Consider the following 6,340-nt stretch of genomic DNA (forward strand, 5'->3'; position numbering starts at 1 on the left):
GGTAAAACATAACCTAATTTCGTTGGCGGAGGTAACTAGGTTTCGATCTCCACGTGAGGTAGAAACACTTTAATACTGAACAAGATATTGGGTGAAAGACTAGTGAAACCACCAGGTATTAAATCCTGAAATGCAATTAGCACTTTGGTTCTGGTGTATAGTTTCCTTGCCTCTGATTTGGAGAGATTGGGATTCTGTCCCGATGTGGGGTAGAAATTTATTTCTATTGAACACGATATTGTGCTGATTTTCATTATACACGTGTGTGTATATACATATACATACACACACACACACATATATATATATATATATATATATATATATATATATATATATATATATATATATATCTATATATATGTATGTATAGTATATATATATATATATATATATATATATATATATATATATATACATACATACATACATACATACATACATACATACATACATACATACATACATACATGAATGCTAATCATGCATGGTTGTGCCTTTCCTCCAATTATTTTTATAGAAAATTGTCGAGGTTCTGGTCATTTAGTCCTACAAAAAATTCGCTATATTCCAAAGCAGCAATATACCGTATTTAGTTAATATTAGAGAATGTTTTAAGCTGGATTTCAAAGATAAATCAGATTCTAATATTGAAGGAAACAAAAAAATTAAGGAAATGTGAAGTAGACTATCTTTACTTTTACGTGATTTCAGTGTTTTTCCTTATTTGAAGGAAATATGTTTTTTTTTTACCTATTTTTATTTGTTTACAAACACTTCCACGTTTTTGTTATTATTATTATTATTATTATTATTATTATTATTATTATTATTATTATTATTATTGTTGTTATTATTTGAAGAAAGTATGTTTTACCTGTTTTTATGTTTACAAACAATTTGACATTATTATTATTATTATTATCATTATTATTAGTAGTAGTAGTAGTAGTAGTAGTAGTAGTAGTAGTAGTAGTAGTAGTAGTAGTAGACAACCTTAGTTGCCAAAGCAGGATGCTTTAAGCCCAAGGGCTTTAACAGGGAAAAATAGCCTAGTTAGGCAAGGAAATAAGGAAATGAATAAAAACCAAGAGAAGTAATGAACAATTAAACTTCATCTTACTCAGTCTTGCAGCTATTTGTCTGATTTTACTTTTTTTTTTTTTTTTAAGAGAAGTTAAAAAGAAGGATTATTTCACCGTAAGGACCTCTTGGGATTGAAAGGTTTCAACACTATAATGTTATTCCGTCTCTCCACATTGAATTTCTGGGGATAGATAGAGAGCCCATATCCGTTTCTCCAAGGTCTGCTCCTTTTGACATAAGTCGAATTGACTTCCATGCCACACCTCCACCCCAGCCTCTCTCTCTCCTGCTGCTTGCTTTTATTTACTGGTCAGTCAACTCTCCTCGTCTGGAGCTCTCAGGTCAATACCAAGAGACCTGGAGAAGTTCCAAGGGTCTCTCTTCCTCACACCTAAAACGTCCCTCTAGGAGTTATCTCTCTCTCTCTCTCTCTCTCTCTCTCTCTCTCTCTCTCTCTCTCGCTCTCTCTCTCTCTCTCTCTCTCTCTGTTAAAATATCCAATCTTTCTCTTGTCGAATATATATTTGTCTGTATTTTTTGTCTTTCTGAAATAAGGTTAGATGGGTCACCATATTTTCAAGGTATGGGATTGTGAAATGGTCATGGTCTAAACTCTAAAGTATGGAATGAAATAGTATTTTACTATCCACTATTCTATTTAATATTTTGAACTATTTTGTTTAAAGTATACTAACAAAATTCTGCTTTTTTATCTCCACTTTGTATAATTACTTAGAGGTTTTCTTATTTTGAATGCTCCCAAATAATTAATAAAAGATTTACGCGAATATTTTATTTTAGTTAACCCACACAGATAGGTAATATTGTCGTCCGCTCTTGAGATGTTAAGGGAACACATTCAGAGTCCATAGGTGTCCATTTTCACTAATCATATGGTGATGTACGAGATGAGGGGTGGTTGGAGAATCTCAGATTGGAGTTCTCACTCTCTCTCTCTCTCTCTCTCTCTCTCTCTCTCTCCTCTCCTCTCCCTCTCCTCTCTCTCTCTCTCTCTCTCTCTCTCATAATTGTATAATACATTTTTATTAGTAGAAAGGGACTGTGGTAGTTGAATTAATATAGAAATTGTTGACAATTCATATGTTTTTGCATGATCACTACATTACCAGTTAATCAGAAATAATTTGAGATGGAGAATCTGATTTAAAATAATCAAAAAGTGGTATTTGGCAACTCAAGTTTATAACAACCTAAGGCCATTTCCTGACAGCCCAGATGACACTGATTTGTGCAGATTGCTTGCATCCTGAGAGAGAGAGAGAGAGAGAGAGAGAGAGAGAGAGAGAGAGAGAGTGAGAGAGAGAGAGAGAGACGGTAAGACGAATTTAGGAGGGAGATTGAAGGTAGGAATATTTGGGAAGTGATAAACAAGATAATAAATGTAGGAATTTATCAGGAAATTGAACTACGAAATTAATTACTAAAGTAGTGAGTTTAGGGTAAAGATAATTTAAGTAAAGATAAAACAAATTCCATTTTGATTCAAAATATGAAATTTTAGAAATTTTTTGTTGTTTGTTTGTTTGTTACTCATGGATGTAGAAGCAAGGGACAGGAAAACGCCCTAGATTCAATATATAGGATGTAGGTTGGCTAAGACACCCAGCCACCCGAAGTGATACTACCTCTAGAGAGTTATGGGATCCTTTGAATGACTAAATAGGGCTACATTGGATCCCTCTCTGGTTATGGCTCATTTTTACTTTGCCTAAACATATACCAAATAGCCGGGCCTATTTTTTTACACATTCTCCTCTTTCCTCATTCTTCATACACCTAACAACACTTATGATAACCGAAAAGTTCTTATTTACAAACGGGTTAACTACTGCACTATAATTGTTCAGTGGCTACTTTCCTCTGGGTAAGGGTAGAAGAGACTCTTTCGCTATGGTAAACAGCTCTTCTAGGAGAAGGACACTCCAAATCACACCATTGTTCTCTAGTCTTGGGTAGTGCCATAGCTTCTGTACCATAGGCTTCCACTATCTTTTGCTTAAGGGTACACTCAGGTACACTATTCTATGTTTCCTTATTTTCTTTCCTCACTGGCTATTTTACCTGTTGGAGCTTTTGGGTATATAGCATCTCACTTTACTAACTGGGGTTTTAACTTAGCTAGTAATAATAACAATAATATTCTGTCATAGATATTAAAATCTTATTCAAATGTAATGAATAGTTTTTATGATGGTTGACATTTTAGTGGAACTTTGATCATGTTTTTTTTATATATTTTTATTGGCTGTAATTTTGAATCTTAGAATATTTTTAACTGCTACCTATTGCCTGATTACTTTCCACGTAACAAGGTTTTAGTGTTATTTACCAGTGATGCTTATAGAGCTGTGTATGATTTACCATATGATTTTCATGGTAAGAGTTCAAGGTTTAATATTCAGTGTTGATATGTGTTGGTGATTTCCTTGTATAAGATGTGTTTTGTTCGTGGTTTTTAGTCTCATTTCAAAATTTTTACCTCCGCCAACGAAGTTGGAAGGGGGTTAGTGCACATTCCAAGTACCAAACGGTATGATAGCCTAATGGTCCAATGATCTGTTTTGGTGGCTTCAAGACTTCGTCTGTTGAGAGTTTACATGTTGATACTGGTGAACTCCCCTTAGTTTACAAAAGATTGGAAATATTTATTAATCTCGTGAAACCATAAGATGTATGTTTTAGGCAAGGTGATATCACCATCGGTGCACTAAAGGCATTTTTGAAGTTCTTTGCATCTCATTTAAACCCCTAACTTCATTTTTAAGTCTTAAATCATACTTTTTTATTTGCTTCCTTTTTTATATCTTGCTCTCTAACCTCATCTAACTTTAATTTATATCACATAGACACTCCAAAATCAAACCATTGTTCTTTAGTCTTGGGTAGTGCCACAGCCTCTGTACCATGGTCTTCCACTGTTTTGGGTTAGAGTTCTCTTGCTTGAGGGTACACTCGGGCACGCTGTTCTGTCTTGCTTCTTTTCCTCTTGTTTTATTAAAGTTTTTATAGTTTATATAGGATATTTATTTTAACGTTGTTACTCTTCTTAAAAAAATATATTTTTCCATGTTTCCTTTCCTCACTGGGCTATTTTCCCTGTTGAAACCCCTGGGCTTATAGCCTCCTGCTTTTCCAACTGGGGTTGTAGCTTAGCAGGTAATAATAATAATAATAATAATAATAATAATAATAATAATAATAATAATAATAATAATAATAATAATAATAATAATAACTGTGGTGTTTTCCCCCAGTTGCACAAGGGTGAAGAATGACCTTTGAATAACCAGTACGAGGCCTTATAGCCCAAAGCCAATCCAATCCTAATTTATACAGTTTTTATTCTGTTTATCTGTCAGGTTGACTACAGGGACATTGAGTGAAGTTCAGTTATTTGCAAATAAGGTCAATTCTGTTTCCCAGTAATGATATTGACGTTATAGATGAGTATTTTTTATTATAGTTTTCAAGGAACTTTAGTCTAGAAGGTTCGTTGATATTCAAGATAATATTAAATGCAATCTGGTCCTGGTAAATGATAAAGTCTGCTGTCTCATATGTGTCTTATTAGACTTCACCTTTTCTCTCAATTTACAAAATTACCAATTTACTAATAGTTATGTTAAATTTAGAAACTATGCTTTTAATAATAAATTTTATCTTGGTTGTGACTTGGGAGTGTTGTTAGGGGTACTAAAATTTGATCTATTACAAATAAAGAGGTTTTAGAATTCAATACTCAGATCACCTGGGGATAAGATTTTCCTTGCGTTTTGAAAGCAGTAGTGGTTCCCATTTTGGATATAAAATACTGCTATTTCCCCCTATAAGATAAGGATCAATTGCCTGATTCCATCTATTCTTTCAGCTTGCTTTTAATTTGGTACAGAATGGCCTTCCCCACCCTGACGACAACTCAAATGCAGTGTCTCAAATTCTTTAGATTACAAAGGTCCAGTGGTCTTTGTTCATTACATGATACTTTTTTGTTTTAATTCTATTCCATTTGGGTCTCCTCCATCTAGATGTCTATCTCCTTCAATATTTTCTAACTTTGATTTACGTCACTTATCTCTAAACAATTCCTTTAAGCGAATTCCTTCTCCTTCAATATTTTCTAACTTTGATTTACGTCACTTCTCTCTGAACAATTCCTTTAAGCGAATTCCTTAAGTCTTTAAATGCTCTCTCTCTCTCTCTCTCTCTCTCTCTCTCTCTCTCTCTCTCTCTCTCTCTCTCTCTCTCTCTCTCTCTCTCTCTCTCTCTCTCTCTCTCTCTTCTTTTTTATAGATATTTGTGCCCGTTGCGTTTCGTTACGAATATAATAACATAAAAAAGAAATAATTAGCTTACGAGCAGCAGATAAATGTAGGAGTGGCAACGTTTTAACGAAGTCTTCCATAAAGTTCCATTCGTTTTCTCTTCTAAATGTATAATCTTACTAGTTTTCTTTAAGATGTATAAAGGTAAACTTGCATATATGTAGTTCATAGCGTGTTTGTTTGTATGTATATGCTTGAATGTATTAGTTTTATATATACAACGGAGAATGAAGTTGTATATATGTACTAGAATATTTTGAAGATATGTATTAGTTTTATTAAGTGGAATATTAGGGAACCAAGTACTCAGTAGTTTCTTGTAGATTTTATACATTGTAAGGGTACAAAATCACCAGGAAGTTTACAATTGTATATATATATATATATATATATATATATATATATATATATATATATATATATATATATATATATATATATATATATATATATGTGTGTGTGTGTGTGTGTATATATATATATATATATATATATATATATATATATATATATATATATATATATATATACATTTATATATAATACATAAATATATATATATATATATATATATATATATATATATATATATATATATATATATATATATATATATACATATTTATATATATATATATATATATATATATATATATATATATATATATATGTGTGTGTGTGTGTGTGTGTGTGTGTGTGTGTGTGTGTGTGTATGAATCTGCCTGTGAGTCGAAATAGAATTAGATAGTTAAAGTTTCAGGTTCTCAACAGAAATGTGAGTTAATTTCGATTTTGCTGTGCATATTCCTGTTTCAATATTCGTAGAATTCAGTTCTTTGTACTCAGAATCGAGATCAACCTGTTTCGAATTTGCTATAGGGGTTTATGAAAGTCAAGCCTGTTATTGACGA

Source organism: Palaemon carinicauda, chromosome 20, assembly GCF_036898095.1.
Source record: "Palaemon carinicauda isolate YSFRI2023 chromosome 20, ASM3689809v2, whole genome shotgun sequence".
NCBI lineage: Eukaryota > Metazoa > Arthropoda > Malacostraca > Decapoda > Palaemonidae > Palaemon > Palaemon carinicauda.